The sequence below is a fragment of the Schistocerca serialis genome, chromosome 6 (genome assembly GCF_023864345.2).
Source record: "Schistocerca serialis cubense isolate TAMUIC-IGC-003099 chromosome 6, iqSchSeri2.2, whole genome shotgun sequence".
Classification (NCBI taxonomy): Eukaryota; Metazoa; Arthropoda; class Insecta; order Orthoptera; family Acrididae; genus Schistocerca; species Schistocerca serialis.
This window is the reverse complement of record NC_064643.1, coordinates 729,010,145-729,022,373: the sequence shown is the minus strand read 5'-3', so window position 1 is coordinate 729,022,373 and position 12,229 is coordinate 729,010,145. Positions and strand designations below refer to the sequence as shown.

General features: G+C 39.2%; 1 protein-coding gene across 2 annotated transcripts in view; it reads right to left on the bottom strand.

Annotated features, from left to right (window-relative positions):
- Nucleotides 1-7,002, bottom strand: part of LOC126483941 (S1 RNA-binding domain-containing protein 1) — a 265,993-nt gene extending 258,991 nt beyond the window's left edge. For both annotated transcript variants that reach the window (XM_050107228.1, XM_050107227.1), the window contains exon 1: nt 6,819-7,002. The gene's annotated coding sequence lies outside the window, so the exon portion shown is untranslated. The remainder of the gene's footprint in view (nt 1-6,818) is intronic.
- Nucleotides 7,003-12,229: the final 5,227 nt, after the last annotated feature.

The window sequence follows — 12,229 nt, the reverse complement described above, 5'->3', positions numbered from 1 at the left end:
TCAAAGAAAAAAAGTCCAGAGGATTTAAATCAGGAGACCTAGCAGACCAAGTAACTATTCCTCCTCGACCAATCCATCTGGCAGGATACCTTTGGTTCAGAACACATGTGAACGCAAGGCATTACATGCTGGACACCCATCGTGTTGATACCACATAAGCATTCTGGTTCTTAGCAGCACTTCATCCAGAGGAGGAGGAAGAATTCGTCTGAGGAAGTTGGGAAGTTGGCATTTGCTGTGCTGTTTAGACTACCATTGATGAATAAGGGCCAATAATTGTAGTACCAATCATCCCACACCAGACTAACTCTCCACCTGTGTAAGCCATCATGAGTTGTCGCTGGACCACTAATGCATGGTCCTTGTATTTACCCGTCCTTTGTCTGAGAAGGAACATTCATCGGTAAATAGAACATTGGAGAAGAAGTTTGGGTTGGTGAGGATTTGCTGCTGTGCCCACTGACACAACTGTACACAATTTTGGAAACCATTTCCATGCAATTCTTGATGTAGGTGTACATGGTAAGGGTGGAACTGATAACATGTAAGAATACGACACTCACTAGTTTTAGGAATACCAATCGCATGTTCAAGCTGTCATGTGCTCACATGTGGAGTCATAGCAACAGAAGTGAGAACAGTAACTTTGGCAGCTTCGTGTGTGGGAGTGCTACAACAATTGCGTTGTCGCTGCTTGAAACTTCGCGTTTCCGGAAGCGTCACAACAAGACAAGAAAACATCCATTGAGAAGGTGGGTTCTTGTCAGGATATCGCTCTCTGTACAGTTCCGCTGCCTGCATAGCATTTCGCCTACTTTCAACAACAACATAAAAGAAACGTTATGTTGATGCAGTTTATAGGAAGGGCAGCCTTTACTTATGCATACTCTACACAACAGTATTTAAAAGGACTTAACTACTGTGCTAAATGCACCCGTACATAAGAAAACAGTATCGCAATTACTGTTCTGCTAACTTACATTCCCCATAGATGAGTAGCATTTCTACTTTCTCTTCGCCGGTGTACATTCTACTAACACAACTCTTCAACTGACAACGGCTGATGGAATCACGGGTGTGCATTCTACTTATGTTTACATTTGTCCTCCGTTAATGTCAGCACATGGATGTGTTCCATTACCCCAAGTACCTGCACTACGCGCTGGGAGCATCAACATCACTGTTGTGTTATGTAATTAATAACGTTGTGTTTCACTGATTGGTACACTGTGATACATTTTTGAATACGTCTTTAAGAGAGAAAATGAACTGTTGAATAAAAAATACACGGTGCCATTTAAAAAAGTCATACCACTGCTCGTATCATTGTAAAAAACAAAGCTACAATGAAGGCAATCATGCTGATTGATGTCCCCTGATGACTAAAGAACATTTGCTTGAGACATTTTGTAATTTTCATCTGGACAAACAGTTATTTATGGTGGTCAAGATAAATGGGACAATATATATATGCTGTCTGTTCTTTCAGACATGTCCAACCTGAGTTTGAATCCTGGTCTGGCACAAATTTTCAACATGACATTGTGATACAAATCAATTACCAATGGCAGATGTCATTAATTCCTTTGTGTCTTGATTCACAGTAGCTGCAGTATCAAAATGGTGTCTTTCTTTCTTCTTCAATTTTGAAACGAGTTTCTTAAACTTACAGATCAGCCTTCATCCTGTGCATATAAATAAATTAATAATGATCACATGAACATCTTTTGTTTTATTTATTTTGCTTTATCATAATGTATTTCCTCAGTTAACTATAAATCACGCTGCAAGTTTCAGGAATCATTTCAATTAATAACTGAAGGGACACATCACCAATTCTTAGACAATTACAAAAACCATCAGTTCCCAGGAGCTTAAGTGGCAGAACATGGGCACATTTCATTTCTTGCATTAGCCACTTCTTCGCCCAAAGCTTTCTCCCCCCCCCCTTTTTTTTTTACCCCTAAAACAGTCAAGGCAAACCTATGTTTTTGTTTCTGTGTAAAACCAAGTGGGCTCTCGTAGAGCATAAACAATGAACTTCGGATAAACAAATCACAACAAGATGACAGCACTTTAGTCACTGAGAGCAATCAGTTGGGATGTGTGTAGGCTGCTACGAAATTGGTTGGTCAATCAATAAGTTGGTGTGTGTAGAGGCCTTCAGTCCTACAACTGGTTTGATGCAGCTCTCCACTCATGTTACTGCATCCAGGGCAAGCCTCTTAAGTCGCTGGATATTACTGCAACCTAAAAGCTATTTTAGCCTGCATAATGTAGTCATCTCTCTTGTTAAAGGATTGTAAATAATATTACAAGTTCACATTTGTTTCTGTTACATGTGTGCAAGTATCTTTGATGTATTTGTTCTTTGTATTAGAGATGTGTGAAGTTTAAAAAAATATGTAGTTCTTCTGTTGTTGATCTTACGTTAAGTTCTGGCACTTAAATAAATCTTTGTGCAATCATTTAGAGGTTGGATATATTTATATTTTTATTCTAACATGGTAGCAGAGGAGCATGGTTCCGATTAGCATTGATTTGATATATAATTGAGACGTGTTTAATAGTGTCAGAATCGATTAATTCAAGCAGGTGGCTTGTGACACGATCACCCTTTCTGCAGACAGTTCACGAAGTTATTCGACATGTTTGTAAGCGTAAACAGAAAATAAGGACAAAACATCATAACTGAAGAAAATCAACAGGTTGAAAAATTAAATGGCGAAGAAAATTGGGCTACCTGGCGTATTCTCATGAGGGCTGTCTTGGAATGTGATGCTCTTTACAATGTTGTATGTGGATTTTTGTGAAACCGGAAACAAATGTTGAAGATTATGTAACGAAATTAAGTGCTTGGATGAAAGCGAATTCAAAAGCGAAGAAACGTCTCGTTTTGTCACTGGAAATAAAACCACTACTTCGAGTAGCTACATGTGAAACTGCAAAACATGTTTGGGATAAATTACACCAGATTTATGATATTCATTCTGCTGAAAATATCGACTTGTTACGACATAAGTTTCACAATATCGAATTGGAATGGTCAGGCGGTATACAAGGACGAAGTACAAGTCTTATGTCTATGCTAAATAAACCGATAGAGGAAGCTGATGTGTGTGCATGTTTGCTTCAGACACTGCCAAAAGAATTTGATCACATTTACGTAACTTGGCGTGATCTACCACAAGCTGACAAAATGTGGCATAAACTACAGAAAAGGTGTTTGAATTATGAGTTGCGAATTTAAGACAGAGAAGAAACAAATGTAGCTGCTGCAATGTTTTCAAGAACCAAGGGAAGTGTATCTACACAGCAATGAAGCAAAATTAAATTGGGTAATGTGAAAAAGGTGCAAAATTCAAGCAACCACGATGTGAAGAAATGTTTCACATGTGGTAAGATTGGACACATATAGAAAGACTGCAAAACGGGTATAGCGGGTTTTAAATGCAAAAGCAAAGGTCATATCTCCCGGAACTGTCCTAGTGGTGGTGGTTATTCTGCAATGTTACCAGCTGTGAAAACACTGTCACGGGAAATTCCAGAAGAAACTTTGTTGAAAGTATGTAATTTACCTACAAATGTAGATGTATCAGAATGTGACAAGTGGTATATTGATAGTGGCGTGACACATCACATTACAAACCATCAAGAGTGGTATGTTTTATACATTCCTTTTGATGTACCACAGAAAATGTAAGGTGGTAAAAATAATGTGCATATCAAAGCATTTGGGAGTGGTCATATTGATGTTGAAACTTTTAATGGAAGAGAGTGGACTAAACGATATGATGTATGGTATTGTCCAGATGGTGCTTGTAATTTATTTTCTGTTAAAAAGGCCAGAGAAAAAGGTATTGATAGAAGTATCAAAAATGTGGTCATTTTATAGAGACAATATTGCAATTGTGATTGCTCTATCTAAAACCAATAATGAACTTTATCGTTTGGCAGTGAAAGTGATTAAGCAAGGAAAGTCCTGTGTAGTAAAGGAAGCTCCTGATACTCTTCAATTGTGGCATGAAAGATTTGGGCATCAGAACAAACAACATGTACAATCATTTTTGACTGCTCATGATATCGATGTAAGGTTAGACAATGAATTATGTGAAGGTTGTATGCTAGGTAAACATCGTAGGCTAGTGTTTGGTTCACAAGTTGACAAGTCAAGTAGCCCACATGAATTAATCTTCGCTGATGTCTGTGGTCCAATGGAAGAAAACGATTTAGCTGGCCATTCATATTTTATTGTTTTTCAAGATGACTTCTCAAGCTTCAGTGTGACATATCTTTTGCGGAAAAAGGATGAGGTAAAGGAGAAGTTGCCAATATTTATTGAGCTGGTGAAAACACAAGCTCAATGTACCATTAAAGAACTGTGGCCTAATGGTGGCAAGGAGTTTGACAATAATGATGTGAGAAGATATGCTGAGTTAATTGGATTGAAACATTCTTTGACTGTGCCATATACACCACAGCAAAATGGAGTTGCTGAGCGTGAAAACAGGATTATCTGTGATATGGCACGTTCATGGCTTCAGTCAGCAAAGCATATTCGAAAAGCTTTATGAGGAGAAGCTGGGCAAACAAAGGTTTAAGGAAAGACACCAATAGAATTACTTTGAGAAGGAAGAGTCAGTTTAATCATCTAAAAGTATTTGGGAGAGAATGTTTTGTCTGGATTCCAGGACAGAAACAGAGAAAGTTTACTGCCAAATCTCTGAAAGGTTATATAGTTGGCTATCGTGTATACCTTCCTGAGAGGCATTCAGTTATTGTTCTGTTGTTGATTTTACATTAAATTCTGGCACTTAAATAAATCTTTGTGCAATCATTTAGAGGTTGAATAATATCTCTATACAATTTTTATCCTCCACACTTCCCTCCAATACTAAGTTGATGATTCCTTGACATCTCAAAATGTGTCCAGTCAATCAAATCCTTTTTTTTAAAAACCTGTTGTGTCTTAAGTTTGTTTTCTCCCCAATTTTATTCTTAGTCATCTAATCTACTCATCTAATTTATAGTGTTCTTCTGTAGCATCTCATATCAAAGCTACTACTCCCGCCTTGTAAGAACAGCTTATCTTACACATTTCACTTCTGTACAAGACTACACTCCAGACAAATACCTTCAGGAAAGAACTCCTGATACCTACATTTATATTCAAACTTAACAAATTTGTCTACTTCAGAAATGCTTTTCTTTCCATTTTCAGCCTGCATCATATATCATCTGTGCTTTGGCCACCATCAGTTACTTTACTGCCCAAATATCAAGACACATCTGCTACTTTTACTGTCTCATTAACTAATCTACTTCTCTCAGTAGTGCCTGATTTAATTAGAATACATTCCATGACAATGTTGATTGGAATACTCTCTTTCAAATTCTGAAGGTGGCAGGTGTAAAATATAGGGAGCGAAAGGCTATTAACAATTTGTACAGAAATCAAATGGCACTTATAAGAGTTGAGGGGCATGAAAGGGAAGCAGTGGTTGGGAAGGGAGTGAAACAGGGTTGTAGCCTATCCCCGATGTTATTCAATCTGTATATTGAGCAAGCAATAAAGGAAACAAAAGAAAAGTTCGGAATAGGAATTAAAATCCATAGAGAAGAAATAAAAACTTTGAGGTTAGTCGATGACATTGTAATTCTGTCAGAGACAGCAAAAGACTTGGAAGAGAAGTTGAACAGAATGGACAGTGTCTTGAAAGGAGGGTATAAGATGATCATCAACAAAAGCAAAACGAGGATAATGGAATGTAGTCGAATTAAGTCGGATGATGCTGAGGGAATCAGATTAGGAAATGAGACACTTAAAGTAGTAAAGGAGTTTTGTTATTTGGGGAGCAAAATAACTGATGATGGTCGAAGTAGGGAGGATACAAAATGTAGACTGGCAATGGCAAGGAAAGCGTTTCTCAAGAAGAGAAATTTGTTAACATCGAGTATAGATTTAAATGTCAGGAAGTCGTTTCTGAAAGTATTTGTATGGAGTGTAGCCATGTATGGAAGTGAAACATGGACGATAAATAGTCTAGACAAGAAGAGAATAGAAGCTTTCGAAATGTGGTGCTACAGAAGAATGCTGAAGATTAGATGGGTAGATCACATAACTAATGAGGAGGTATTGAATAGAATTGGGGAGAAGAGGAGCTTGTGGCACAACTTGACTATTGACTATTGAGGAGGGATGATGTCACTTTACAATATTTTATACGAACATTTAAATTCCCAACTAAAACCATATATTTGTTGACGACAATGATAATAAAACGAGACTATGTGAAATTGTTTGTGAATGTGGTATTTTAATTGCAATCAAATAATAAAATTGAACCACAACCAAACATATGTCGTAATAATGGTACATATTGTGCATTCATCAACTGTTGCATACAAAGCGACCTTTATCACTAAATATGTAGTTTTCTGTTGATAAAATATTGTACAGTCCGTTATGCGTTAGCAAGATAGTTTATTTTAATCAACAACAAAACAATTTATGTACCTATAAAGGAAAATTTCATGTGCCCCAATTCAGTGCACTCATTCTATAATCTTCGAAGAAAAGGGAATGTGAAGTTAAAACAGTTTAAGCAAACCAGAACCTTTTTTTAAACGGGATAAATCGGTTTGTTGATGCTGTAATGCGAGTGATGCAAACCATGTATTTTATTTAATGAACGTCTGCGACATAGCACCTAAGTGAGGCATACTGTAAAAATAATGCTGCAATTCTGAACGCACCACATTTTTTTTCGCCTAGATTTTGTATAATAAATTCCACGATTAATACAAAAGTTACTTACAATTACCGGCTTTTCTTTCTTGTTCGCTTTCTTAGGCATTGCAGAAGACCTATGGAAGTTGTCACACAATACATTTCGCCATGTCCTTAAACCTTTGCATAATGCATAACAGTTTAACATAAATAAACTGTCTTGATTTCTAATTACCCACGACACAAACTTTTTTGTCTGTTGGAGACACACAAATTCGATACGTAAGATCTTTGGTAAACAAAGTAAATAACTACTTTGACTAAATTATCAGTGATCTCTGGCAGGTGGAAACAACGCTGCAGTAAAAAAATATCTTCCGTGCCCGTGACAGTTGTTAATTGTTATAGTAGTGTTGTTTACGTATTAGCATTTGGATTCTTGGAAATGGAAAACGTCTGTGGATTTACTGATACATTTGTCAACGTATGTCATAGGAGAACCACTACTGCAGACGCTTTTATAACGGAAGAATTACGAAATAAAAGTTATATGTTCCATTTCCGATTACGGATTTCTAAATTATAATATTTATACTTGATGATCAAAAGATGACGTGCAAAATTTTAGATGTTGTGATGGTTAGTTGAAACCTTAAGTTCAAAAAATAACCGAAAGTTACGTTTTGCAATTGTTTCAGGAACAAGTGCTTGAAATTATAAAACTTCACTTTAAAGATGATAAAACAAAAGTTAGGGAAGAAACTGCATGTATGGTTTCTGAAATAATACACAAGTTCGTAATTGAGGGTCTCCTAAGGGCAAAATACGTTGCCTGGCTTGATGGAGAAAGTGAAATAACGTACGATCATGTGAAAGCAATTCTCCCTACACTGGTATGTTGTTGACTTATTAAATACTTTGAAATATTTTCGTTTTATACTGTGTAAATCAAATTTCTTTCAGTTACTAGATTTCAGCTAAAAGCGAGGGCTAAGATCCATGGATGCAAGTGCTTAAAGATGCCGAGGAATAGATAACTATATTACATTTCTGATCGTGGCATGCATCACTCAATTGCCAAATAAACCATTTTTCAGAATAACATTGGATACGGGTCGCGTTTCGTGTCTCATGACGTGTACAAATATAATGAAACGTTGAAAGGCCCAGCTACGGAAATTGAATCTGTTCAAAACAGCAAACATTGAATGAGTAAAATAATTAATACGAATATGTAAAAATATAATGAATATGTGTAAATAGTAATTTGTGTAATTGATACAATTTTTTTCACTTTCTTTTAATACAAAAATGAGAAGTTGTAGAAATGTAGTCCTTACATTAAAAAGAGTCTTGTACTAGTAGTTATTTTCTCTTTTTTAAAATATTTCCTGTCTTTGAAATTTCCATTTTTATATCACTTTGTTTTGTAGGCTGTTAAATATATAGGTACCACTTTGTGAGTAAACGGTATTTATATGAATAAGATTGTCTTGTATCATATATTCATAGCTAATAATGATTGTTTCAATCCAGTTATTTATTTCTTGTATCATTAAGTTTTTAATGGTATGCAACTTGTATGTGGGCTATACTACTGTGCTTTGGAACAAAGAACTAGTTTTCTTGTATAATGTAAATTACTCAAAGTCACTGCAAAGTTTCAGAACGGCTGTTTTTATCAGTTTTGTGCAAGGACCAGTCATTTTGTCTTCATGTACACTCTGCTAACCAGGCCACAGCTGAAGCTGCTTTTACAACTGTTGGTGACAATCCAGCCAGGATAACATACTGTGACTTTGCTAACAAGAAATCCTCACTCTAGTCACAAATATTGTTTACCCCACATTACTGCACTTACTTTAATAAGTATATAGTAATAAGTATTTAGACTTATGCTGTTTCGAAGTCAACAAACACTACTACAATCTGATTGGCGTGAACCATGGGTGTCAAGAACAAACTGCCAGTTGGGCTTAACATGATAACTCAATAACTGTGGCTTCTAACAGAAATGCTTCTCAGTACAAAATTAAACTACACTAAATTTCATACAATAAAAGATCCTATTCACTATTTTCTCTAAGGCTAACAGTTTTTGTGTTGCAGAAAGTAAAAAAAATGCAGGTTCTTTAATATAGGCCTAGTGGTTTAATGTTATAAAATTACTGTTATGTTTATTTTTAAACGAAGGGTTAAGAAGTATGTTCCTCCCTCATAGGTCTGCAAATGAAGATAGCACATTCTCTCCCTCCCTCCCTCCCTCCCTCCCTCCCCCCCGCTCCCCCTCCCCCTCCCTCCCTCCCTCCCTCCCCCCCCCGCTCCCTCTCCCCCTCCCTCCCTCCCTCCCTCCTCCCTTCTCTCACCCTCTCCCTCTCACCCCCCCCCCCCCCCCCAATTATGTCCAAAGAGGTAACTACAGGGTGTCTCACAAAGTTATATCAACATTTCCACTGGCACCTTATGAATCACTCATGACACAGTCTGTAAAAAAAAATGCCTGGGTGGTGTTTATTTTCCACAAAGTGAGTTAACACAACATGAAATATAGATACAAGTTGCTAATATATCAACACAAGAAATGTGTACGGACTGACACTCTATGTAAATCTCTGCAAACTGTTCTACACTACTAGAGGGGACATCGATTCTTAGTCATCCTGTATGACAGCATTGATGGTCTTCCGGGAAAGGAAACTTCCTTCAGCATGAATGCTGCCTGCTCTTCAGTTTATATATTTTACCTTCCCAGCATTTTCTGTCCAGTTCTCTTATGTTAATAAACAAAATAACTTCACCAAACACGTGTTAATATTGTGGAGTTATTTTCAGTTTATTAAATGAGTACTTATTTGCAGTTGTTATGTGAGATATCATGTAAAAAGCACAACAGCTGCAGCTGTCTACTACACTGATGAGTTTGCTGCAAGTGTAACATGCTGTCAATTTGTATTCAACAGTACCAGTTTCATTACCTGCACTATAAATAAATTGGCTCCCTCTTCAACAGAAGTAGGTCATTAAGGTGTTGCAGAACTTTCATCGTAAGTCAAGCAGTGAATTACAGCAAATCACTGCAGTGGTCTTGAACATGACCAGTTTCACTCCATCAGACATTCACATCCATCTTGGAAGAGGTACGTGGCCCCATTCACTGCAGCCCACTCTACAAGTGCCAGGAATTTCTGAATAAAGGAGATTTATGCAGTCTACCAGTAACACAGTTAATGGTGAGAGAAGTGCAGTAGTCATTCATTAATTAACCACCAAGTGACTACAACACAACTCCACTACTTTACAATCCATTAGCAATGATACCGAGCAAGGTGGCGCAGCGGTTAGCACACTGGACTCGCATTCGGGAGGACGACGGTTCAATCCCGTCTCCGGCCATCCTGATTTACGTTTTCCGTGATTTCCCTAAATCGTTTCAGGCAAATGCCGGGATGGTTCCTTTGAAAGGGCACGGCCGATTTCCTTCCCAATCCTTCCCTAACCCGAGCTTGCACTCCGTCTCTAATGACCTCGTTGTCGATGGGACGTTAAACACTAACCACCACCACCGTTAGCAATGATAGACAGCAGCAAGGTTCCATGTTTACCAGTCAAATTCCTTTTCTACCAACACTACAAAGGTCACTGATAACACCACACTTACAAATTAAACACTTCTCAAATAATTACTTATTAATTAAACTAAAAGTAACTCAGTGTACATGGTGTAGCTAAATTCCCTTTACAGACAGTGAGGACTTTTAGTGGCGCCCAAAATGGCTAAGTTTAGCAGAAAGACTCGTGTCTGGAAACATGCAAAATACCACAAAATGCATTCAAATCTCCTCCATTTTCCCCCCTGCAGGTTTGGGGCTTAGAATAGGCCCGCGGTATTCCTGCCTGTCGTAAGAGGTGACTAAAAGGAGTCTCAAACATATAGGCCTATATGTGATGATCCCCTCTTGGGTTTGACCTCCATATTTCCAAATTTTTCCAAAGAGCGTGCCAGTTGGGGAAGGGCGCCTTACATGGTGCATTGTGTCCATCGTGCATTGAGACCTTGCCTTCCCGCTCTTTCTCCATCTCTTGGGTGAGGATACATTCCTGGGTGCGATTTCCACCATGCACTGTGCAGTGTTGCTTTTTGCGGAGACGATGACCATGGACTTCCTTTCACCTAATATCCAGCACGGTAGCCAGTCCATTGTGGTGGGGCTGCCATATACGCTGTTGGTTGTATCCCCCCGACAACACAGGTGGCCCTTGCTGAGGCTGCGTGGCGCCCGTGGGGGAGGGCCCTTGGTCGGAGTGGGTGGCATCAGGGCAGATGACCCCTAATGAAGCGTGGTACATCATCTCTTGCTGGTGGCCAGCAGTCTCTAAGCGTTCTCGGGCTGAATTCAACAATCAGAAATACGATCCCAAATCGTTCCCCTCCCTGGCCACACTGCTCAGGATGGCAGTGACACTTATTCACCCCGGTTCCTAGTTTGTACAAGAGCTGATGGGGAGTCTATCATGTCAACAAAGCCTCAATTCTTCATAGAGCATTTAGAGGACAAGTTTGAGGAGGCGGAGGGCTTGTCCAAAAGTGCTCTGGGTCAGTACTGATAAAAACTGCATCCTCTGCCCAGTCACAAAGGTTACTTGCTTGTGACAAGAGTTTAAATATGGTCCAGGTTATTATTTTCCATGGGGACCTTCTTTTGCAGTCTGATGACAAGCTGCGCACCAGTTTAGAGCATTAAGGTGTTCATTTCGTCCGACGCGTTCATTGGGGTCCAAAGGATAGTGAGATTGCTACCAGTGCCTTCATCTTGGTCTTCGAGGGTGATACATTACGGGAGAAGATCAAGGTGATAGTCTACCACTGTGATGTCAAGCCCTATATCGCTCCCCCGGTGCGGTGCTTCAAGTGCTGGAAGTTCGGCCATATGTCTTCCCGCTGTACTTCCAGCCTCACATGTCGAGATTGTGGATGCCCATCACATCCCAATACTCCATCTGCCCCACCTCCCATCTGTGTCAACTGCAGAGAGCATCATTCACCTTGTTCACCAGATTACAGGATCTTACAGAAAGAGCGGAAAATCATGGAATATAAGACCCTGGACTGACTGATCTATACTGAGGCTAAGAGGAAATATGAACTACTCCATCCCGTGCGAATGACTTCCTCATATGTCGGCACTACGACAACTGTGATAGCCCCATCAGTTCAATAAATTCCAGTCAGCTCGCCAAAATGTACAATTCCACATGCCCCCATGTCCATGGGGGGCACTACCCACCCTGTTGCTCCTGCGCCACCTACCTCAGGAACAACACCTCCCCACCCATCGGGGATATCTGTCTCCACTTCTAAGTCAGAGAAGCGTCCTACTTCTTCGACTCCTATCGCTCGCAAGGGGTCTCTTGGGTTCCTTCCTTCCCAGGTTTCCACAAGAGGGAAGGATGACGCCCGGCAGTGGCATAAGCGCCCACAGGCTGCTGGTCATAGGACTT